The following is a 25,396-nucleotide window of genomic DNA, read 5'->3' as shown; positions in this document are numbered from 1 at the left end:
GAGCCATCAAACTCAGCTCTGTTAAGGGAAGAGGGCAAGTCCTCCCTGGAAGGGGTTGTCATCAACCAGGAAATGGTGGTCAGGATGGATATGGTAGCATCTATACCTAAGCGCCCTTGAAATATCCTGATGCCCACTACTCCCAAAATCTAGGCCTTCCATACGAAGTCAAGAGGATATTGTGCTGATATAAATTTGGACCACCAGTAGGTTCTGCCCCCAGACCTGCTAAGAAGTGCATATTTCAGATATAAGATACTGCTCTGGCCTCAGACATACAGTTTCCATAAAGGAAAGCTTTGCAGGACCATCTGCAGGAAACGAACAGCCTGGTATTGATGTGTCTAGGGACAGAATGCTCAGGCAGGACAATAGCTTCCTCAAGTCTTGTGACTACACTTTTTCTCCCAGGATATCTCATTGCATCCCCAGTTTAGCTCCTAGTTCAGAACCAAACTCATGGTCCAGAGCTTAAAATAGTCCATGAGCTTGGCTTTGAATTAGGAGCTAAATTAAGGATGCAACCAGACATCCTGGGAGAAAGAGTATAGTCACAGACTTGAGGAAGCTTTAGTGTAAAGCAGACCCACCTAGCATGTGTAATTCTTCCATGAGGTTTCATCTCACAGTCTGCATGTCTTGGAAGTGGGCTCAGGGCCACAGGTGCAGGAGCTCTTGGTACTCAGAATGTTATCTAGAAGTTTGGAGAAGAGAGATCCCTTTCAACCTACGTCAAAAGGCAGAACTGATAAAGGACTCGCAGGCATGATAACTTTGAGCACAGTAAGCTGAGAGAGCAATCCATGAAAGACATTTGAGGAAGAGCATTGTAGACAGCAGGAACAGTAAGTTCATAAGCCCTGGCCTCAGGAACCTGCCTGGTATGTTCAGGAGCATCAAGAAGACCATACTGGCCAAATGTGGTCAACGTAAGTGTGGGGAAAGTGTTGGTAGGAGGTGATTTCAGAGGGATGCCTGGAGGCCAGATCCTAAAGAGTCTTGTAGGTCATTGTATAACTTTGACTTTTACTTTGAATGAGATGGGAAGCAGTTTTGAACAGAAAAGTGATATGATTTAACTTGCATTCTAAAAGAAGTATACTGGCTCCTGTGTTAAAAATAAACTGAAGGGCAAGGAGAGAGGCGGGGAGACCCATTGGGAAGTTAATGCAGACATTTATCCAGGCAAATATCACTTAGAACTCGGCGGTGCAAGTAGGGAAAGTGACAGGAAATTGCATTTTTTAAAATCTCATTTAAAAATAGAGTCAACAGGATTCACCTTTGGGTTGGACTGGAGTAAATGAGAGAGAGAAGGAAATCAAGGATCATTCAAAGGTTTTTTTTTTATCCTGAGCAACTGGAGAGATGGAGTCAACAGTTTAACTTACTTAGTTCTTTGGTAACATGGCACTAAACATAATTATAAACTATATTACTGGTGGTAATCAAAATAAGCACCTGAATGATTTGGAATATGGTAAAAACAAACATTACCAAGTAAGGAGGATGAACTTGCATTGTTCTGCCCATGTAAGCAATCTATAAAAATCTCTGCATTTATATATTTTTTCCTTCACTAATGTTTACAGCTGGAGAGGACTGTTTGTGAAATCATAAATTATATTTTGTTTGCATTTCATTTTAATAATGAGTTAGAAATATCTTTGTAAGCCATTGTACCTTTTTTCTAAAGCTAAGAGCCTAAAATCACCATGTTACGGTGGAATAAGCCCTGGTCCTAGTTTCAAACCCTAGGAGTGACTCGTTAACATTGGAATCTCCAGCAATTCCTTTAATCCTGTGAATCCTCAATTTCTACATCTTAGAGATGATGGTTGCCCATTTTATCAACTATGAAACAGCATCCAACTCCCAGGTATCATTAAGGATGAATGGCTTCCATTTTTAACAGTTTTGTTAAACAAATACTTGTTCTCACAAGGGCATTATAATTTATACCCTTATTCATTATTCTTCCTTGCTACCAATAGTTTATGGGTTTTTTGAGCAGTGGCTTATGTGATCAAAGAGGTGAAACCAGTTAGCACAATTGATTATATTCTGAAATTAACGAGGTGCTCTTTTTGCATGTGTGTACAAATTGGCTTCATCTGTTTCTTGGCCACACACCTCACCTCAGCTTCACAAATAAGTAGAATTGATCACAACATAAATCAGGCAAGAAAGTGTAGATCCATCACTGTTATTGAGAAGGCAGTTCAAAAAACAAGCATTCCTCCTGGTAGTCAGTAACATTTCTTTTTTATAAAAGCTGTAAAGGTATATTTATATAATCATATGATTTAATATTTTTTATCTTCAGCTTTTATTTTAAGTTCAGGAGTACATGTGCAGGATATGCAGGTTTGTTACATGAGTAAACATGTGCCATGGTGGTCTGCTGCACAGATCATCTCATCACCTAGGTATTAAGCCCAGCATCCATTAACTATTCTTCCTAATGCTCTCGCTCCCTTTCACCCCATCTCCCAACAGGCCCCAGTGTGTGTTGTTCCTCGCAATATGTTCATGTGTTCTCATCATTCCGCTCCCACTAATAAGTGAGAACATGTGGTGTTTGGTTTTCTGTTCCTGCATTAATTTACTGAGGATAACGGCTTCCAGCTCCATCCATGTCCCTGCAAAGGACATGATCTCATTCCTTTTTATGGCTACATAGTATTCCATGGTGTATATGTACCACATTTTCTTTATCCAGTCTATCATTAATGGGCATTTGGGTTGATTCCATGTCTTTGCTATTGTGAAAAGTGCCGCAATATAGAATGATTTATATCCCTTTGGATATGTACTCAGTAATGGAATTGCTGGATCAAGTGGTATTTCTGCCTCTGGGTCTTCAAGAAATTGCCACACTGTCTTCCACAATGGTTGAACTAATTTATACTCCCATCAACAGCATAAAAGCATTCCTTTTTCTCTGCTACCTCACCAGAGTCAGTAATATTTCTACATATATGAAGGACTTGACCTCAGATCCTTTATGATGATCATAAATACATAAATAAATAAGTTAAAAATAGGAAGGACAGTGTGATACTAAATAACTACAAAGTTAGAAATGTGTCAGAAAGTATTTAGGCACTAAAATGGTTGAGAGATCATTTTCAGAGTCTCCAAGAGTTTCTATGCCTGAGTTATTTAAGCATCCAGTGCAAGCTTTCAGAGTCCTTGCTTCCTCAAATATATGACAAGAATTTAGATACCTTTACTTCTCAGAGGACTTTGAGCTACAGAGTTCTATAATTCTATGAGTTTTCTACCTAGAAACTATTCCTTCCATTTGATGTAGGAAATATATTCACATATATTTTATTTAATCTTAAACTTTGGAATCTCATTTTGGTAAGCTACAGTTATTTGAAGCTATTGACATATCCTCTGAGATCTGAGAAAATTATTACCAAAACCAATTAAAGGAATCATCTATTTTGTACGACTGGTTTTGAGATCTGTCCAGTAGGCTCTTTCTGGAGCCAAGGAACCTCATTACCAACAGACTTTGCTGCAAGTAGGGCAACCTGGGATGACATTTGGGATTGAGATCCTTCTCAGACTTGACCAAATGGGCACCCATCATCTTTGGGTCTAGAGGACTGCACTGGGGTAAGGCAGCTGACTTCCTGCAGCCTTGCAGAAATAATAATGGTGTGTGAGAGAGACAGAGAGTGTGTGTGTGTGTGTGTGTGTGTGTGTGTGTGTGTGTGTTTACAATGGTGGGGAACAGTTGGCAGAGCAATGAGCAAGAAATGGGAAAAGACACTCATAAAAGCAGTAACCTGCCCTGAGCTAATCAAAGAATTTCTTAGAATGCAACACTAGCTGTGTGTATGAATCATTAGCTTGCAAATCACTTCCTCCATTTGCTTGTCATATAATAGCAATCATTTCAGTGTCACTGACGAAAGCCCAGAAGGGAATTACCACTTACCAGCCAGTTTTACATATGGCTCTTGTGAGGAGTAAGGCCTCAAATATGAGAGTCTAAATCTTTGGCCCACAGACCTGGACAGGCAGCTTTCAAGCTGATCATTACATATCTTTTGAGAGAGACAATCTCAGATGAATTGGCCTGAGGGAGGCAACATAAAGACAGCAAGATAAAAGAACATTGTAAAGCCTTCACCTAGAATCCAAAATTGTAGTTCCCTCAGCAAGTTATCAAGAAGCAAATTAACTGCTAGATTTTGTAATCCAAAGATTATTTAATCTGTATAGCTTTGTGTTGGAAGGCTTGCTACTAATCATCTTTTTTAGTAAAATATAATAATGATAGCCATCCTTAATTAAGTGCTTATGTTATACCAGGCACTTTGTATACATGATTTCTCTATTCAGAATAATCCTGAAGGATCATATTATTGTCTCCATATCAAAGAGAAGGAAATCGAGGCATACAAAAGTTATTTGCTTAAGGTCAAACAGTATGGTAACAGAGGAACTGTGATTTAATTCCGTTTCTTACGGATACCAAGTTCTATGCCTGCCAGTACCCTAGCCTGCATCTGTTAAGTCATGTGATACTTAGGAAAGGTACACATCAACCCAGTGCAGAGGCTCTTATCCACTTCTCTTCATTTTGCCTGGCTTGTTGCTGTGAGAGAGAAATGAATGACATGAAATGATCATGATATCATTGTCTTCAGAGGATGGTTAGTTCCTTGCTCTGGATTGGTTTTTTCTTTTGTTGGGATATTTACTTTGACTTCTTGGCAAACTAAAAATATGCATGTTATATTTTCTCTAGGGTACATGACTCCCAATATATTGTGAAGAATGAAACTGGTCTACAAAGTTTAATTAAGAAGCTGTGAACTAGACCTTACTCATATAAAACTTGTACTACTGTGGATTCATGGTGTTCATTTGTCTTTAGAGGTACAGAACCTTGAAAGTCAGCTAATTCATTACTATTATTGTTGTGTACAATATTGGCAATCCTCTTCTATGCTAAAATTTTTTGTGATAATTTGAAGGTGGGAGGGAGCAATATTTCCTAATTCTCTCAACCTGCATGGCAATATCTGAAACCTGTATCTAATGTAGTAATAGTGTAGACACCACCTATTCTGACACATCAATCGTCCCACAATATAAGCCTCCCAGTTTTATTCATGCATCTTATCATGCATAAATATCCTTTAATGTACCATTTATTTCCTTAAGGCACAGAGGGATACAGTTATTTGCAGCATAAATCTTGCCTGGATAAAATAGTAAAAATTGCTATGCCCCAGTGAATTCAGTTTTCAAAAGCTTACATACATGAACGAGACAGTGGAAATGTGGTTTATAGTTAAGGAGAATGGATCACACAAATTACACCTGCATAACTTCCCTAGAATGGTGGTACCAAAGAAGACATAACACCAAAAAGACCTGAAAATAGTATTTTTCATCTTACTTTGTTATGTACACTTTGTGAATTTCTGAAAAACACCTTTCTATTAGGATGGGATAAATTATGGTATGGTAACAAACCAGCCCCAGCAGTTTGTTCCGGTCAACTAGTTGCTTTATAACAAACAACCCCAAAACTTGTTTAAAACAGCAATCATTTTATTGTGCTTACAAGTTCTGTGAGTCAGGAAATAAGACACAACACAGTGGCGACGTCTTATGTCTGTTGTGTAATGTCTGGGTTCTCAGCTGTGAACACTGAAATGTCTTGGGAACTGAAATCAGCTGGAGGCTTCCTTACTCATGTGTTTGGTGCCTGGCTGAGATGACTCAGATCAGCTGGGGTCTTGACAAACACACCTATATGTGAACCCTCTCAGGGGCTTGGGCTGTATTGTGGCTGGATTCTGAGAGGGAGCAAGTAGAGAACAAGAATTCTGAGACAATGGATGCTCTAAGAGAAGCTACTCAGTCTAGTCATGGTGGTCAGGCAGCATCACTTTTGCCACCCCGATCAAAGGGAAAGAGAGAACAGACTCCACCTGTGGATGGGAGAGTGTCAAATTCACACAGAAGTTGTATGCAAGCTATTGTTGGTCATCTTGCTCATCTATGAAATATGTCCTCCTCCATGCATCGACTTACAACAACAAAGGTTTATTTCTTGCTCAGTCTGCTGTGAATCTAGACAATTATCCAGGGCAGCTGTTCTTTTGTTGGCTTAGCAATCCAAACTGCTGCTTCCATCTTACAGCTCTTCCATATCAACTCGTGATTCCACAACCATTGCTATGAGGCAGGAGTAGTGTGGAGAATCACACATTACTCTTAGAAACCACCAGCTGGAAGGGACTTAAGTCACTCTTGCTTACACTTCATGGCTCACACAGCCATGCCCAAATTCAGTAGAGCAAGCAAGGCCCTCCTGTGTACCCAGAAGGGAAGGAGAGCCAGAAAAATATTGGTAGATAACAATATTGTTTACCATAGCCTCAGAGATATTGCCTGGATGGTGAAACCCTATAATTCCCCTCAATGCTGATTTTTGCACTTTATCAAATCCGTTTCATTCCTTCATCCATCCAGCAAAGGTGTTTTATATGCCTACTATGAGCAACAATCAGTAGCTTGTTCCTGGAGGGAATGCAGCTGCTCCCCACCAAAACAAACATGTAATTTACTCTAGAAAACTAAACTTTCAGGTGCTTTGTCATTGATTATTGTGGGGCGAAAATGTGTCTTTCAGCTCGTACTTTGTCCTGTCCCCTCCAACGCATGTGAAATAAGACTTTTTTTTTTATAGGTAAGTCTATTCTTACCTCCTATGGTCCCATTTTATAGTTTTCATATACTACTGTCAGTCAAGTATCTATTATATATCTTTTAATATCTTTCTAATATTTATCGTATGTCTTTCCCTTTTTAGGCCTTATCTTTATAACCCACTATTAAGCATGCAGCTGTATTTTCAGAAAATGTAGATAATTTAATTCAATACTGCATGGCAATTAACTCTCTTATACATTAAATCATTTTAATCCAGCTTAGAGTTATCATGCATAATTAGTCTGACAGCACTATTCTGTTTGTTGTTGTTTTAAAGGAAATTTACATAGCAAGTCTGCAAAGAGTGCATAAGTTGTAGGCAGAAGGCTGTGTTTTCCAAAAGCAGAGCCCATCATTGCATTTCAACAGTGACCAAAACAAACACCATCAGGAGCTGTTTGGGGCCTGTTTGTGTTTCTTCAATTAGAAAAATGTGTTTCTAATGGAAAACCATAGACTGATCCTCACTCTGTGGTAAGAAAGAATGAGGAGGAAGAAGTGGGCTCTATGATAGACTGAAGCAAGAATACCACCTATTTAAGACTGGGTAGCTGCCTTCCTGGGTGATTTTGGCTATGTAGAAAATCACTTTTACTCTTAATTAATCTGTGCACCAAATCATGCTATGAAATATCCCACTGAAAAGTTCTAAATTATTGATATCTTGGGTCAAGTTCTTACTTAAAAGCAAATCATAGTACATACAATGGCATTCATTGGAGGCACACACTAGAAATATTGTAGTATCTTCAAGATGTGTTTAAATAAACAAGTAGATGATAAAACTATAAATTAGGGTCACTACGGCTCTTTGGCAGAGATCCTTATGTTTTGAATTTTATCCAGAATGGCAACAACATTTATCGGAAATTGCATAAGAAGCTTAGTTGTCTGCTACTCTATCGCAGTATTATATGTTTGAGCTGGATGAAAACTGGATATTTATAGGATTATTATCAAAGGTTTTAATTTTCTAAAACTATACAGCTTCCTTAGGTCTTCCAAACTAGGTCAGCCAGTTACCCTCAGATCTGGAGTATCATATTTGGCTGAGTCAGAAGAAATAAAGAAAGATGCTATCAAAACCACAAACAAAACAGGTAATAGACATTCTGATAACTTTAACTCCTACAATAATAAAATCTTGGGTCTTTTAAAGTTGGTCAGATGTACACAGATCTGCATACTGATTATACTAAAATAGTTACTAAGCAACTCAACATCTTGATTTCCAAGAATTTCAGTTACACGATAGTAGATAAAGATGATGAACTTTATTTATTTGGTGCTTTGGAGTCCAAGGCACTATTTTACAGCATTCTTCTAAAACTTAAAAGGGATCATCTGTCCTCAAAAATAAAAGAAATTCTGTATATGTGTATATATCTTGCATATATAAAATTCTGAATCTGTGTATAGTTCCAAGATCCCTTAGAACTTACATGGTACCTGTAATATGTTTCTTTTTTTATACTTAAGTACAAATCATGGTATTGTTATATTTAAAACTAGGAATTAACTTGTTTGCAATATCAAATTTTTATAAAAGTTGAGTTTTTAAAAGTCTCTTAAAATCAAGATTTGAACTATTATAAATGCTTTCAAAAATTCTTTCATTTCTGAGAGAAGGAAGGAATTAGTATTTATTGTGCATGTACTTTGTACCAGGTGCTCATCTACAGTTATTTAATCCTTGCAACAATCGTATCAGGTAATGCTGTTATTCTTCTCTTACAAATGAAAAATCTAAATCTTCTAAAGAAGAAAGCTTGTCCAAGTTGGTATGACCAATTAGTAGGGGTGCTTGGATTCCACCCCAAATCTGCTCAGCATCAAAACTCACTCTCTTCCATCCTTGCTCCTTCTCAGCTCACATAGTAGCTTTCAGCAAACAGTGGCTATCTACCCGAGATAAAATTAAGCCTTTTGAGGGAGGAGGGGAGAAGCCAGAAACTGAATCTTCTACCCCCTTTATTGGCATCACCCAGGCACAAAAATCACCAATTCTCAAAAAACCTATACTCCCAACTTCAGCCCAAATTGAATGGTTGAAATCTTGTTGGTACATATGGACTAATTAATCCACATCTAAAAATTGATTATACAAAGTGAAGTGGAGATTGAAGCAGTTTTCTAGATAATTAAGGCAAAAATAACTGCAATTTTTTAAAAAGACAGTTTGAAATATTTAGAAGGTTAGATTGCAAAATTATCCAACTCAGGGAACTTAGCCAAAACAGCTCTAAAATTCATAGCCTTACAAATGAGTATAAAACTTAAAATGATTAATTCTCTGTTGTTTTTCTATCTGTATCATACATATAAATATATTTTACATATTGTCCTCCTGAGATTTCAAGAGCAATTTTCTTCTAATTCTATAGTGAATCTGATACATCTACCCTGTGACAATCTTATCCATTTGATTGCATAAAAAGTACCATACGAATTTGACAAATCGTTGTTTCTTGTTTTTCTTTTTTGCCACATATTATTGTCTGTTCTTTTTGAGCACTAGAATATATTTGTCCATGTATAAACCAAGGATTTTCTTCCGAAAATCGATAGTACTTTGAATCTCTTCTATATTCTGGTTCGTTTAAATTGTGATTGTTTTAAGTTTACCTCTCTTGTTTTAGGACTTATTCTTTATTTTGAGGCCCTGATTTTTACAAAACGTTTTTCTCAACTAATCCCAAGAACATTGGACAATCACAGCTTTTAGCTATCATGAGTCCCATTACCATTTGGTCCCCAGTTAAGCTCTGTCCCGCAAGACATAAATTGTCTGATTGTCAACTCCTACTTTGAGTGAAAAATGGTTGAATGAAATGAAAATGCATTTCATTTCAACAAAGCAAGAAATTTGCTGTTTAAAATTGTGTTTTTATAATTCCTGAGATGGAAATAGTAGCAGACCTCTATGAACCTAAGAAGGCATTTCATGCTTCCAGAAATGAGGGGAGAAGTGGCAATGATGTTGCTCATGCACAGTTGAAAGCAATGATACTAGATGCGCAGCAGATCTCAGGGAAAGTTGAGGGATATGGTAACTAGCTTCACAAAAGTGGGTCCCCCAGAAATAGGACCAATCACCAAACATGACATTCATTTTCCCAGCTGTGGCTGTTATCCCACTATTATTACATTAAATCTTTGCTAGTTTGCATTAAATCTTTGCTGTTATTCCACTGCTATTGCATTAAATCTTTGCTAATGCAATAGTGTTTTCCCACTACTGTTGCATTGAATCTTTCTAGCTGGGTTGATATTTAAGAAATTGTGAAACATAAAATTGTATGACTAGTCATTTGCCTTTGGTAGGACAAAAAGGACTGACCTCTAATAATGGCTTGATAGATGGGACGATTTGGGGAAGAGAGAATGGTGCTCAGATCAGCATCCTACTCTCCTCCTCAACATCCTTTCCCATTCTTGGCCCTCGAGTTTAGATAGGAGTAGGGTGTGTGTGTGTGTGTGTGTGTGTGTGTGTGTGTGTGTGTGTGGTGAAAGGGGTAGATTCCTGTTCCCAACCCCGTTGGATAGCTCCACTTCCATCTTCCTTGCATCTTCTTCAGTTCATTTGCAAAAGAATGAAAGAAACCTTGCTCCAAAAAGGTTTAGAGGGCTAAATAAGAGCACAAACTGGATTTTCTGAAAACTGATCTGATTGCTTGGTGGATTAAAGAGTCACTCTAGCAGAAGCATTTGTCTCAGAAAAGTACTGAGGTTGTCTTTCATCACTCTAAGTCTAGACATTCTGAGGCCTCCATCCTTTCCTGCAGAGAGAGGAACTAAGTCTCCACATTTCTAAACCATTGACCATCTGTGGGGTGCCCCATTGTGTTCCTGACTTCTATTCTCAGAAGGAGTTAGAATGATGACACATACATGAGGGAGACATGGAGGTGTTCCCCAGCCCTCAGTTAGGAAATAAGGCAGCCACCCATATACTGAACACAATAGTGCTTAGGAAAGTGCTCTGTTAAAGTGAGTCTCTTCTTCAAAGTGTAAAGCCCTTTATGGGAGGAACTTAATGTGCAGTGTGAAAAAATGATGCACACATTACAAGGAGATGGATGTCATGAAGAAAATAACTACACTCAACAATACACTTACAAACCTGCACTGCAATTGATCTGTTTCCTACACTGTGAGCTCCTTGGGGCCATGAAATTCATTTTTATACGTTCTCTATGATATCCCCCACCCTGAGGGCTAGTGTAGTCCTTTCTAAATAGTTGTTACTAAATATATCAAATCAAATGCCTACGATGACTGGTTGGTAGAATCAGATTCTGGAAGTGACCAAGCAGGTCTAGCTTCATAAGAATGCCATCATCGTGGATTTGAGGGTCATGACAAAGTTGTACTAGGATGAAGTACTAGGATTTACGGAGGTTCTTTGTCAACCAGTTCACACCACCAGCAACTTAAGGAAATTGTATGTTGTCTGTTGGGAACAGCCCTGCTTAAAGCAACTAGCAAGGACAATTAATTTGTCCTAATTAATTTGGAGGGAAATCTCTCTCTACTCAACAGCATTTAGATATCCTCTGCATTAGCCATGTTTTGAAAACCTCCAATTGCCTGAGTTACTGATAGACAAATAGAAATGTAGACTATTTTGTATGCAGTTTTGTAAAGAAGTTTCTAACAAGAGAAGAAAGGTGTTACTTTGAACTATTAAGCTTTTGGTTGTTCTTTCCTTGTCAGGGCACGTTTGTTGAGGGCCTGCCTTGAACTAGGCACTTGGCAAAGTTTTAGAGATGCAAAGGTAAATGCAGACCCCTGTGTTAATTGTCACATGGGCAAAGCAAGCATATTTTCTAAGTTGCAGTAATGCAACAATGGTGGTATATACAAAGTAGGACAAAAGCATAGAGAAAGCCATGGAAATGCTCAAGACGAGACGAGTTCAAAGAACCTTCTAACATATGGCATGCCACAACAAGGACCTCAAAGAGTGCATTTGGTAAGAATAGGCAACCTCCAAACAGTCATCCAATCCTAAGGTTCTGTAGAGTGGGGACTTCTTCCCTTAGCTGGAAAGGAAGAAGTTACTTGGTGTGCAGTAGACATAAATTAGGGGTTGTCCACTTTTTCTTGCAATAATTCATTGAACAGAGGAGCAGACCCTGGAGAGAAACATATCTCTTGTTGTCTTCATTTCATTCTTCTTTCATTAAATCACCCTCAGGACAATTGAATGCTCCAGCAATAGATGATAGAAAAAACAGATAAATATATCTGTGCAGTCAGAAAGCTCCTGTGCCCTTTTCCAGCATGAAACATTTAATAAAATCAATTTTCAGTGCCTGCTGAACCAGGCTGATGTGAGAACTAGCTTTCCACAGCTCATCATATTCACTTCGGGTTGATTTGACAGGGCTGATATTTCATCAAGAATACAAAGGAGGATGAGCACCATTCTCCTAATGTATTCATTACTTGTCTCACCACGCTGGTAAATAATATGCATATGGTAATTTGAGAGACACAGTGTTCCCATTGCTCTTTTTTTATTCCCAGAACTCTGGCTGTCTTCTCTAAATGCTGCAAATCAAAGGCAAAGTTACCTCACGCGTCTGTAGTCCCAGCTACTCAAAAGGTTGACGTGGAAGGATCGCTCTAGACCAGGGCTTGAAGTTCAGCCTGGGCAACACAGTGAGACCCTATCTCTTTAAAAACATTACCTAAAAATTTGGCCAGGCGCAGTGGCTCCCACCTGTAATTGGAGGAAATTTGGGAGGCTGAGGTGGGCAGATCACTTGAGGCCAGGGGTTTGAGATCCTGGCAAAAATGGCTAAACCCCATCTCTACTAAAAATACAAAAAAAAAAAAAAAATAGCTGGGCATGGTGGCATGCACCTGTAATATCAGCTACTTGGGAGGCTGAGGCATAAGAATCACTTGAACCTGGGAGGCGGAGGTTGTAGTGAGCCAAGATTGTACCACTGCGCCCAGTCTGTGTGACAGAGCAAGACTTCATCTCGAAAATATTAAATTAAATTAAAAATAATTTTTGTTTTTTTAATTTTGATTTTGCATTCTTCCTATTCTCACTTTCTGGTGCTCATGTAACACATAAATTACATTATCTCTGTGTTTACCTGCATTTCTAGGGATCACAGCCCCTTTCAATTGTTCACTTACTGTAGAGTGTTCTACAATGCCCCAATAAAGATTCAATCATTTGTTCATTTACAAATATCTGTTAAGCACATACTGTGTGTCAAGCACTATGCTAAATCTTAAGCATGAAACAAAATAAAGAAGCATCTGATTCAGGGACTGGTTGTTTTGGGGTTTTTTTTTGTAAGCTTGTTGAAAATCTGTGGCATCATACAAAACAAAAAAGAATGTAAAGTTGGTGCCTTAAATAGAAATGTATTAATGATGAGTGTTAGAGCTAAGAGAAGGCAAAAAGTCTACAGAACACATGATTTCAATTAACAGCAGTGAGTAAACTGTGAGCTGGAAAAAGATTATGATCTGCCCATTAATTTTTGTTGTTGTTGTTGTTTTAAATTGTTCTTGTCATACTCATATTATTCTAAGGCCCATTGACTTTTAAAAACAAAACCGCTTTTATAAACTGAGCATATTAAAAGCAAATGCATAGCTCTGTTTTCTTAGAAATATGTGATACATAAACATGTTTTACTGAGGGTAGGACTTAATATGTGTATCGAATTGTCAGAATGTACAAGTTCTTTGTCATCAGTAATTATTTCATTCATTCATTTAATAAATTTTTTTTTGCTACTATGGATCAATCAGTCATTGCTATAAGCATAGGGCATTAAGAGTCCTGCCCTCATTGAGTTTACATTTAGGTGAGAGGACAATGAAAACAAATAAGTGAACAAATATACCAGATAATTAGAAATTGCAATACATGCCATGAAGAAAACAAACAAGGTTTGTGTGTCTGTAAGGAGGTACTTTGCATAAGGTGATAGAGGGAGTCAATCATGCTGCTAGGGGAGGGATGTCAGACAGAAATAGAACGTTTACCTATGGTTTCCAGAAGATAGTGCTGCCTGGACAGGAGCAGTGTACAATAATCTAAATCAGGAGTTTGCAAAATACAGCCCGTGGTCTGTTCTCATCAAGTTTTAGAACTGTTTTTGTAAATAAAGTGTTTTGAAACCCAGCCAGACCTATTCTTTAACATATTTCCTATAGTTGTCTTCGTACTGCAACAGCAGAGTTTTATAGTTACAACAAAGATCCTATGAGCCACAAAGCTGAAAATATTTACCATCTTGCCCTTCATAGAAAAAGTTTGGGGACTCTGGCTCTAAGTTGCCTATTTGTATAATTGTAACTTTTTTGTCTTTTTTATTTTGTTGTTTTTAGACCTGTAAGTTCACACCAACCATTTATAGAAACTTTGTTGAAATATACCTAGTGAAGATAGCTGACATTTATTGGGTGAAATTACATCCCAGGCACTCAGGTACTTCGCATGAAATACATTACAGGTAATGCCCAGAACAGTCCCATGTGGTAGGTGCTATAATCACTCAAACTTATAGATGAGGAAAATGAGAACACAGAGGTTAAGCAACTCACACAGCCAAGAGTCAAGACCAGACAACCTGGCCATAGCACTGTTCTAAATGCCCTTTGTCATTTAATATTCTGCAACATCACCACTGTAATAGATACCACTGCTTAAAACTGCCTGTTCCTAATTTGCACAAGGAAGCAAACATCTTGCACTCTCTTGCACCAAAGAATTTAGAATTGGCATTGGAGCCAGATTTTACTGTTATTCCTTGCTTAGCATTTAGAATATGAAGGTTTCCAAGTAATTTCCTCTCCAGCTTCATTGAGAAGCTTTGGGTAGATAATTGGTGCTTTCAAGAATGGTCCTGCCCATACTAGCAATCAAGACTGTTTCTTTAGATATTTAAAAGTACTCATTATTAAATTCACTAAATAATTCCACAGCCTTCTTTCTCCCTTGTGGTTATAAGATATGCCACTCGAGCAAATACTGCCTTTCCTTTTCTCCCCATTTCCTAAAGGATAACTTCAGCATCTCCATCTAAAATTGCCAGGTGATTCCACAAAAATCCCAGATATGCTTGGTACATGCATGTGCAAACCACCTGAGAAGTCCATTTCAGAAAGCCCCAATTCTGCAATATTCAGTTCAACCTAGGCACTACACACTTAGCCCCAGCCCTGATTCTACATATATGCTAATTTCTGTGGAAGATGTCTATATTTCTTTGTTTGGCCATCCTATTCACTTCTGAATAGGCTGAAGAGATTTGCCGAAAGTTGGTATCACCTTCCAAACGTCACTTGTACTTAAACATTTTCACACCCAGAGAAAAAATTAGACATTCAAGAATTGCCATTTTTTCTAAGTCTTGAGTGTGGGTTATGAGTAGTTATTGAGTTATGACACAGTGCTGAGCAGTACCTAATCACACATGTGGGAAGGATCCCTGCCCTCAACAGAGTGGCGGAGATAGGACCCAGTTAAGAGAAAATGAACATGCAATGTAGCAAGTGCTGTCATGAATGCAGGATGACAGAGTGGTTCCAGGGACATGGCATCTAACAAGGAGTTGGGAGCGGGAGGGCATAGTCCAGAAAGGCTCCCTAAAGCATATATTTAAAAGGTCAAATTGACCAGACTTAGAGTGTGGGTCATGTGAGGTTCAAGGATAATCTCTGATTTCATCACTTATATTTTGTTGAATTATTAGCCTTTTTTCAGTATATGGTTCTGGTCATACCTGAAGTTGATACTTGTCTGTTCAAATGGCCACAAATTTTTTCATTCTTCATGGGTGCTTTTATGTTTCAAGACAGCAAGAGAACCAATCTTTGCTCATTTTACCAGTAACCAGCCGTGGAATTTTGGACAAATTACTTTGTTCAGACTCAGTTTTTTCATCTCCATAAGGATATTGAACAAAATGATTTCTGTGGTTCTCTCCACCTCTGAAATTCTACCTTTTAAACCCTGTCCATTTCATAGTGCTTTCATAACCTCCATGGATTCCTGTGGCATTTCCCAATTTTGAGCCTTAGGATATCGTGTCTGTTAGAATTGTGTCACACTTTGTGTCAGTTACCAAATCTATTTAACCAAGGACTTAAGCACAGTAGGGGTTTGTTTTTCTCAGGTATTAAGGAATCCAGAGGTAAGCAATACATGAATGATGAAATTGGCAAACAACAGTCTTAGGGACCCAGACTCCTTCTGTCTTTGTTCTTAGTCATCCCTGATCCCGAGATAGCTGCCCCACCTCCAGGTTCAAGTCTGTGTTCCAGGCAAGAAGAAAGATAGCAAAAAAGGCAAAATCAAGGGCCAGCTGAATTGGCTTAGTTTGAAAGAGCTTTCCCAGAAGTTCTTAGTGGAATTTACTTAAATCTTATTGGTCAGAACTATGTCATAGCCCACCCCTAGATGTAGGAGGGGATGCTGGAAGATGCTCTTTTTTTAGTTGAGTACATTGATATATTAAACAAAATGAGGGTTGTATCGATAAAGAAGAAGTGGAGAAGGGATATTAGACAGGCAACTGGCATTGTTTACTGAAGGTTATTCAGATGTAACATTCAAAATATTTAAAACAGTCCTGGCATAACCACTGGCCAATCAGAACAGACACTGGCCAGCATGTTGTAGCCCGCTGAATGGCAGCCCTGATGTTTTTTTGCTTTGCATTATAGTTACTGTATACGGTCGTCATCTTTCTTCCCCCCACACCATAAGGCCTAAGTCCATCAAGGACAGGATTACACTTTGTATATATTCTTTCCAGCCCTCAAGAAAGTGAGATTCATATAGAGTAAGTGTTCACTTCTGTGAAAGAGAATTAATTGTTGAATTATTCAAATTGTAATCCAGGGATGAGACAACCCAACAAAGAAGCGTTCAAATTATTACCTATTCTATTTTCTCGGGAATGAATGACTCCTATGAATGGTGGCTTTATCTTCCAAAATTCCACAATTGATTATAAAACTGGCCAATAGATATGGACTTTGAAGGTTACTCAAATCTCTTACAGCTACTCAAAAGGATTATTACAGACTTAGAAAAAGTACTCCCTGAAGTGAAAAGCTTCAGGCACAATAGAATTGAGAAGCCCGTTTTCTTCATTTATTACATGAATAAAACTAATAAGGAGCACCCCAATAATCAAATCAAGTCAGTTCCTTAAAGACTTGCATCTGGTTCTTCCAGCCTATAATGAACCTAATAGTGCACTATGTCTTTTCACTCAAATGTTGAGTAATCATAATGCTCAGAAGTTGGGATGGAACATTATGGTTAATTTAATTTTCTTACAAGCTTGAGGTCAATTGAAAAATTCATGTGTTAATTCTAATTCTTTAAAAAATTATATTTTAAATGTTTGTGGTTTACTTTTCACCAATGTAATTATTTCAAACACTTTATATTTCTTTGCTTTGCTCATTTCTAAATGATATTTTAATTTCTGTACTTTTTACTTGCTCTAATTCTCCAGCTTATTCTCCATTCCCTGCATATCTTGAATTGAGAGGCAACTTTATCCTAAATTATTTGGAGTAGTGATAATGGGCTACCAAGAAAAAATTACATATATGCATATCAAATTTCCAAACTGGCTTTGGTAAGACCTATCTTTTTGAGAAATGATTTCCATTAAAACACCTCTCAGATGCAACTTATTCTATGGAGTAATAAAGATTAGTCTATAATGGGCACTTTGTTTCCTTATTTTATATTTAACCTCTTAGTTTGGTTCCTTTTAATATTTCAAGTATGTGCTTACATCTGTCATCCTCTAGTAAAACCTCTATTTTTATGTTTTTATCTGGATTATTTTATAGTATATGGATTTTTGTCTGTCTACCACACATCTTCAATTCTAAGAGGAACTTTTTTCTCTTTTTATAATTGTCAACCAGGATTCATTTTATTATTGGCACTTGTTGAAAGTTATAGGGTGGCCTGGTGCAGTAGCTCAAGCCTATAATCCCAGCACTTTGGGAGGCCTAGGTGGGCAGATCCCTTCAGGTCAGGAGTTTGAGGCCAGCCCTGGCCAACATGGTAAAACCCTGTCTCTACTAAAAATACAAAAATTAGCTGGGTGTGGTGGCATATGCCTGTAATCCCAGCTACTTGGGAGGCTGAGGTAGGAGAATCACTTGAACCCAGGAGGCAGAGGTTGCAAAGAGCTGAGATCATGCCACTGCACTCCAGCCTAGGTAGTAGAGCAAGACTCCATCTCAAAAAAAAAAGAAAAAAAATTATAGGGCTAATATATGTATTCAAACCTCCTATAGCTCAACTGCCTACAAAATTTATCTTTTAACTACATGGAAAATATTCCCTCCCCTATATAAAATTTCAAAAAGCTATATTTTTTCTTTCCTTTTTTTTTTTTTTTTGTACCTTTTGACCAATATCTGTCCTTTCCCCTACCCCCCGTCCCTGAAAAGATCTTTTTAAATACATTTTACTATCTTTGAAGTTGGAATACATCTTATAATTGTTGGCATACCATACTTTAATTGGAAGATTTTTTTCTTGATAGTAGATAAAACAATGGCAATGGATAAAACGATTGAAAGTTCCTTAGATGCATTGAAATAAAGTAATCTCCAACAGTGACGGTGTCCTTGAAGAATTTCTGAATGATCCAGGAACCTGCTCTGAACCATGCATTGTTTTTGACTGGTGCACTATTGTATCCTAACCAAAATGAAGTTTAAATCTTTGAAACTGGAAAATAAGACAGAATAAGTATATAGATATTCTTCCTTTTGATTATCTACACAGGATGTTTTTCTCAACCACAAATTTGAATCTCACTGACTTGTGCCTTTCACATGACTACTAAAACCAAAATGTCCATCCATTTTAAAGCATGTCCTGTTTTCCATAATTTCCAATCTCTCCACAGCTCTTTCATCACAAAACAGCAAAAAATCAAACAATAAAAAACTTCCTGACTGCCCATCTCCTCAATGAAAATGTTGTGGTTTTACCATGATGACATTTTCTTTGATTGTGGTAAAATACACATAACATAGTATTTACCATCTTAACTATTCTTAAGAATCCAGTTCAGCAGTGTTAACTATATCAGATTGTTGCACAACCATCTCCAGAAATCTTTTCATCTTGCAAAACTGAAACTTTCATGATATTTTTTAAAAGGTCATTCTTACTGAAGAATTCTTGCATGGAATTGAAATAGCTCATCTCCAGCTCTTAGCTACACAGTGCTTAGAATTTTTGTCAAACGTTTTCAAATAGCTCTAAGCCTCAAGCCTGAGAGTTAGCCCTAACCCAGGCCAGACTGGACCATTAAATTTTTAAACATTTTTTCCAAACTCTACTCTCTTTATATGTGTATAAGAACAAATGGCTATTTTAGTCTACAAAATGAAATTAATGAAATTAAACATTTTAATATTTAACCCATTTTTTGTTTTGAGATGGAGTCTCACTGTCACCCAGGCTAGAGTGCAATGGCGAAATCTCGGCTCACTACAACCTCTGCTTCCCGAGTTTAAGCAATTCTCTTGCCTCAGCATCCTGAATATTTTAACACTTTAATATTTCAGAATGTTTCCTTCTGGTTGACTCCCACTAAAATGCATGTGTCCTTCCTTTAAAGGAGCCAAAGCACTACAATCTTCATTTCCATATCTCTTTTCTTGTCTTGTCGAATGCTTCTTTGATATCAGAAAATAACCTTTCATGGTATGCAGTCAAATGTGTAGATGAATCAGATAATCATACCCTTGTTAAAGGGAGATTGTTCTGAAATATATGAACCAATGGGAAGACAGAATTTGTAAGACAGGCGCTTTCTTACTGGATTTCTAGGAACCCTGGACCTTTCTGGCGATGCCTCAACATGTCCACAAAAGACAGGAGGCCAAATGACTGAAACTCACTGTATCTCCTTCTAGGCCCCTTTCAGCTTCTCTTATCTCTTTTCTATTTGGAGATCCCCCATGAGATTTTCTATAAGGAAATGAAATTTATGCTGCTTAAGAAAAAGTCTTGAAAAGTGGAGAAAGTTCAGACATATTTAAACAGACCTGGATTCAAACTACAGTCCACTTACAACCCATGTGGTCTTTAGACCAATCCCTAACCTTCTCCAAGCCTTGTTTTATGTATGAGTAGAATTAAGATAATAATATCTACTGTTATCTCTGAGTTACTGTAAGGATTAAAAAGTAGTATTATTGCATGCATCCTCACTCTCAGTAAATGTTTGTTGATAGTATTCTGCGTTAGAAATTGCAGAGTATTGGGCCGGGTGAGGTGACTCATGCCTATAATTCCAGCACTTTGGGAGGCCAAGGCGGGCAGATCATGAGGTCAAGAGACTGAGACCATCCTGGCCAACATGGTGAAATCTTGTCTCTACTAAAAATACAAAAATTAGCTGGGCATGGTGGTGCATGCCTGTAGTCCCAGCTACTAGGAAGGCTGAGGCAGGAGAATCACCTGAACCCAGGAGGCAGAGATTGCAGTGAGCCAAGGTCCTGCCACTGCACTCCAGCCTGGCAACAGAGGAGCGAGACTCTGTCTCAAAAACAAAAACAAAAACAAAGAAAAGCAATCGCAGAGTACCAGACATTATTGACGCATCACTTTTTCTCTTTTTCTATCTCCTTCTACTCATCTGCCTCTGTTATAGGAGCTCAGGAAAAAGTATTAGCTAGGCTTCTTTTTTCTTTTTCTTTCTGTAAAGCAATAGTTCTCAAAGTGTGGACTCAATACCAGCAACATTAGCACCAAGTGGGAATTTAATAGAATTGTCAAATGTCAGACCCCAACCCAGACCTGTGAAACGGAAACTGGGGGTGGAGCTTAGCAATCTATGGTTCAAGCTTTCCAGGTGATTTTGATGAAGTTTGAGAGCCACTATAAAAAATCAAGATTCAGGTGGGCTAGCCAGCTAAAGTGGGAGCCGGTCAGATTGAGGGTGGGCGGAGGTAGTCAGTAGCAAAGACAGGAAACGAATAGGAATTGGGCCTCTCAAGGACGGGAGACCAGATCTGAGGACTTCTGCAGCTGCAGTTAATGAGTCTTCACCCTGATGCTGCCTCTCCCGTGCCTGACTCAGTCAACTTCTAGGGCAGTGATTCTCTCCGGGACAATTTTGCCTCCCAGGGGAATTTGGCAATGTCTGGAGACATTTTTTATTGTCCTGACTGGGGAGTTGCTACTGGCATCTGGTGAGTAGAGTCTATGGATGCTGCTAGGCACCATACAATGTACAGGACAGCCCCTACAACAAAATATTATCCAGCCCAAAATCTCAGCAGTGCTGAGGCTGAGGAAGCCTCTTCTGGAGGTTGTCCTCCCAAGGTGCTTGTCTCTCTTTTCTTCACCGACTAAGGCTTTACCTTGAACCCAAGAAATTCTTCAACAGCGTTTTGTGAACCCTATGTGGTTCATACATGGGCCTCAGAGAGTCCACAAACTCCCAAAAGCTTGCAAAATTCTGTTGTTGTGCATGAATTTATTCTACATGTTGGGGAAGGGAGCTTTCATCATATTCTCGCAGGTTGTATTCTATGTTCATTCTGCGTAGGATTTCCCTACCTCACATTTTCTGCTCATTCATCAATGCCATTTGCCACACTGCTGTTTTTCTACTTCATAACTTCTCAACTGCTTCTCACATTGCTGCTTTCTTATCCTGGCCATATTTCCCAGTTCGAATTCCCAAGGTAAGGAATCTGATTATCCTGCTCTCCCCTATTTGGACAAAGCTTCTCCCACCAGACAACCACATAGGCCCCTGGCCTTCCCACGCCACAGCTGCCCTGGGTCCTGGTCAGGTCCCCACGGATGAGGAATGCCAGTGTGGAGTCAATGTCACCCAGAACAAAACATGGCTGCCCAAGGCCGGGCGCAGTGGCTCATGCCTTTAATCCCAGTGCTTTGGAAGGCTGAGGTGGGCAGATCACAAGGTCAGGAGTTTGAGACCAGCCTGACCAACACAGTGAAACCCCGTCTCTACTAAAAATACAAAATTAGTTGGGCATGGTGGTACGTGCCTGTAATCCCAGCTGAGGCAGGAGAATCACTTGAACCCGGGAGGCAGAGGTTGCACAGTGAGCTGAGAGCATTGCACTCCAGCCGGGGTGACAGAACGAGACTCCGCCTCAAAAAAACATGGCTGCCCAAGGCAGGCTCCCTCAGGACGGGCACTGGCTGAGGGAGGCATCGTGACAGCCGTATCTAACAAAGACGGTCAGAAATCCCAGGGGTTAGGTTCTGGCCAGAGAAGCCACAACGCAGTCTGGAAAGACAGGAAGATAAGGGAGTGAGTCAATCTGAAACTCCAGGGTGTGGCAAGGACACGCAGACCCTCAGAAGCCTAAGAGGAGGTTTTGCAGAACCACGAGGAAATAATAACTCAGGGATGCGAAAGAAGGGTCAGGGCTCAAAGCAGTCAACATAATCAGGACAGAACAGGCTGAAGTGCAGACACAAGAGCAGATCAATAAAACCCAGCGGATCAGCAAAGGTGAGGCAGCTGGGTCTCCCTCTGGCCGCCTTTTCTCCCCTCCTCTCTCACCAGAAGCCAACGCGTACGTGCGGGGTGGAGAGGCTGCGTGTGCTGGGGAAGTCGAGGAGCAGGACGGGAGGCACGGTCTCGGAGATCTGGTCTGTGTCTTGTGCCCTGGTTCTCTCAGCATTCCATCTCTGTCTCTCCTTCCCTTCCTTGTGCCTTTTCCTTAGCTGATTTCTCTAGGACAGAATTATTTTTTTTTTCGGACTGAATGATAAGTATTTGTTTTCTAATTCTTCATTTCAAAAGCAACAGAACTCTCTAAGAAAAAACAACACAAATCTCTAAGTGACATTAAATTACATTTTTATTTATGTGCCCTTGAGTGGATTGTTCTACTTTCAGTCAGTAGATTTAAAAGGAAAAAAAATAATGTTTCTCAGTTCGATGTTATAGATGGTTTAGATGACTGGGCTGTGCTACACCAGTACCAAGAAATATCTAGAGCAGTGGTTCTCAAACTTCGTTCCACGTTAGAATTTCAAACCTCAGGCGGCACCCCACTCCATGAAATCAGAAGGTCTAGGGATGGGAGCCAGAGAGCCGTAGTTTTTAAAGTTTCTCAGGTGATTCCAATGCGCATCGCTGAAGACCTGCTGTCTCAGAGGTGATTTTAGTAAGGCCCTGATACTTGCTTGCTTTCTTGCCACTTTTCGTCAATGTAACAAAAGACACCTTTTTTTTAATTTTAGTAAATTAAATGAAATCCCATTTTATCAAGGTTGTGCTCTAATTTCATGCCAGAAGACAACCAGCCGGGTACTTGTTTACTTCAGTTAGAATAGCAGACCAGCATTTCGGCATCCCGTAGTCAAGCAACGTTTTTTTTTTGCTGATGAGTGGTTGTTAGTTTAATCTTCAACCTTGTAACTCGGCGTTTTAATTTATCCAAACACAACTTTGGACCCTGGAGATATTTGGACTTATTTGCCCCTCCCTTATTCACCAGAGTGAGCAGAAAGCAATATGGTCTTGACAGCACTGGACCTTGGTGTGCTAATCCAAGGAGAGAGGAGCCATCAAGCCGCTCAAGCAACATCTCAGCCGCTCAGTAAATTTTTCAAGAGCTCACCCAAGTCCCAATCTCAGCTTCCTGATTTCTTTTCGTCTTTATATGTGAAGGCTTTTGTTGTTTGTCTTTTATTTTTTATTTTTTGTTAATTTTCTATTTCCATAGGTTTGGGGGGAACAGGTGGTGTTTAGTTACATGAACAAGTTGTTTAGTGGTGATTTGTGAGATTTTGGTGTACCCATCACCCAAGCAGTATACACTGAACCCAATTTGTAGTCTTTGATCCTTCATCCCCTTCCCAACCTTTCCCCCTGAGTCCCCACAGTCCATTGTATCATTCTTATGCCTTTGCATCCTCATAGTGTAGCTTCCACTTGTGAGTGAGAGCATACAATGTTTGGTTTTCCATTTGTTGTTCATTGTTTAATAAACATGATTGAAAAGATCAGGCTATGGTAGCTCAGTAGAGCCTGTTTCTGAGTGTGGTCTGTTTTGCTGGCATATTCTCATGACCACTTGGCAAAAATAAGAGTGTATCATTTGTTTGCGCCCAACAGGTCTATCTTTGGTAGCCCATAGATTCCTTGTTTGTTTGTTTACAGCCTTTAAGGAGAGAAAACATCCTGTGAGGAAGGGATCTGATTGAAGCCTGCTTAATCTGATAGGAAAAGCTTGAAACCACAACTTAATGATGGTCTTCAAAACTATGACAGGTCAGAAGGAAGAATATTCAAGCTGCTTGGTCTCTATTTCCATGGAGGAAGTGAGCTTCAAGTGCAGTTAATTGGGAGTAGAGTGAGCCAGAGACAATAAGTTTGGAATTAAATAATAAATTTGGCTGCAAAGTCTACGGCATCTCCATTCCTAAAGAGTCAGTCTGCTGTGGAATGGGAGTCACAAATGGGTGAGTTACAATTCTACTTTGGTCTCCAACTCACCACATGTTACATGGCTTTTCAGGGCCTGTGTTAGTCAATGTTCCCCGGAGAAGCAGAACCAATAGGATTATATATGGATATATATGAGGGGAAATTTATTATGGAAATTGGCTCACACCATTATGGAGGCAAGAAGTCCTCTTACCTGTCATCTGCAAGCTGGAGTCCCAGGAAAGCCAGTGGTGTAATTCAGTCTTATTCTGAAGGCCTGAGAACCAGGGGAGCTGACGTTGTAACTCCCACTTCAAGGCCAAAAGCCTGAAGACCAGAAGGAGGCCTGATATAAGTCTGAGAGTCTAAAGCCCTGAGAACAGGGGCTCTGATGTCCAAGGGCAAGAATAGAAGGATGTCCCAGTTCAAGGAAGGAGAATTTGCACCCCCTCCACGTTTTTGTTCTATTCAGGCCCACAGTGGATTAGATAAAGCCCACCCACATTTGTGAGGGTGGACACTCTTTACTCAGTCTACTGATTCAACACCAAATGTACTGGGTGTTTCTCCCAGAAGCACCCTCAGAGATACACCAGAAATAATGTTTTACCAGCTATCTGGGTACCCCTTAGCCTAGTCAAGTTGACACAAAATTAACCATCACAGGGCTTCAGCATCCTCGTCTATCAAATGAGATGTTGAGCTGGATAATTCCCAAAGTTCCTCATTACATACTAATGTCCTATGTTATTTAACGATAGGACATGTAGCCTTCTGCCTTGAGAAGTTTAGGTACTAACAGAAATTGTTTCTCTGAGGTCCCTTCAACAATTTAGAGTAATTCACCAATGTGTTTCCTATTTTGAATAGAACTAATGTGTTTCTTATTTTGAATTGCAAAAAAAAAAAACTATATCCAAATTAGATGCTACTAAGAAATTAGTAATTCTGTTGGATGTGAAAAGGACACTGGTTACGTAACAATATAGTCATAATTGCTAGAGATACGTACTGAAATAGGTAGGTGTAAAATAACATGTCTGGGATTTGTTTTTTTATAAAATAATATATATCCAGATTTCACAAGATTCCTTTGGGCTGGAAAGGTTTCTGAATATGGTATCTGTGTTCTAGAAAGAGGAATCAGGGGCCTAGAGTACACAGATGTTGACAGTCTTGAGTGTTCTGGA

The 25,396-nt window shown here is 39.1% G+C and overlaps 1 protein-coding gene across 4 annotated transcripts in view; it reads left to right on the top strand.

Annotated features, from left to right (window-relative positions):
* The window catches only part of PRLR (prolactin receptor), a 156,118-nt gene that overhangs the window by 67,987 nt on the left and 62,735 nt on the right, over positions 1–25,396 (top strand). Inside the window, exon 1 of one of the 4 annotated variants that reach the window (XM_012459969.3) lies at positions 22,400–22,420. The exons of 2 other annotated variants lie outside the window; for them this stretch is intronic. The gene's annotated coding sequence lies outside the window, so the exon portion shown is untranslated. Of the gene's footprint in view, positions 1–22,399; positions 22,421–25,396 lie in introns of those variants that run through there. One more of the 4 variants, XM_012459970.3, reaches the window with a different exon arrangement.

The sequence above is a fragment of the Aotus nancymaae genome, unplaced genomic scaffold (genome assembly GCF_030222135.1).
Source record: "Aotus nancymaae isolate 86718 unplaced genomic scaffold, 86718_ANA_hifiasm-v0.15.2.pri h1tg000014l, whole genome shotgun sequence".
Classification (NCBI taxonomy): domain Eukaryota; kingdom Metazoa; phylum Chordata; class Mammalia; order Primates; family Aotidae; genus Aotus; species Aotus nancymaae.
The sequence above is the reverse complement of the archived record's forward strand: the minus strand, read 5'-3'. Positions and strand labels throughout refer to the sequence as shown.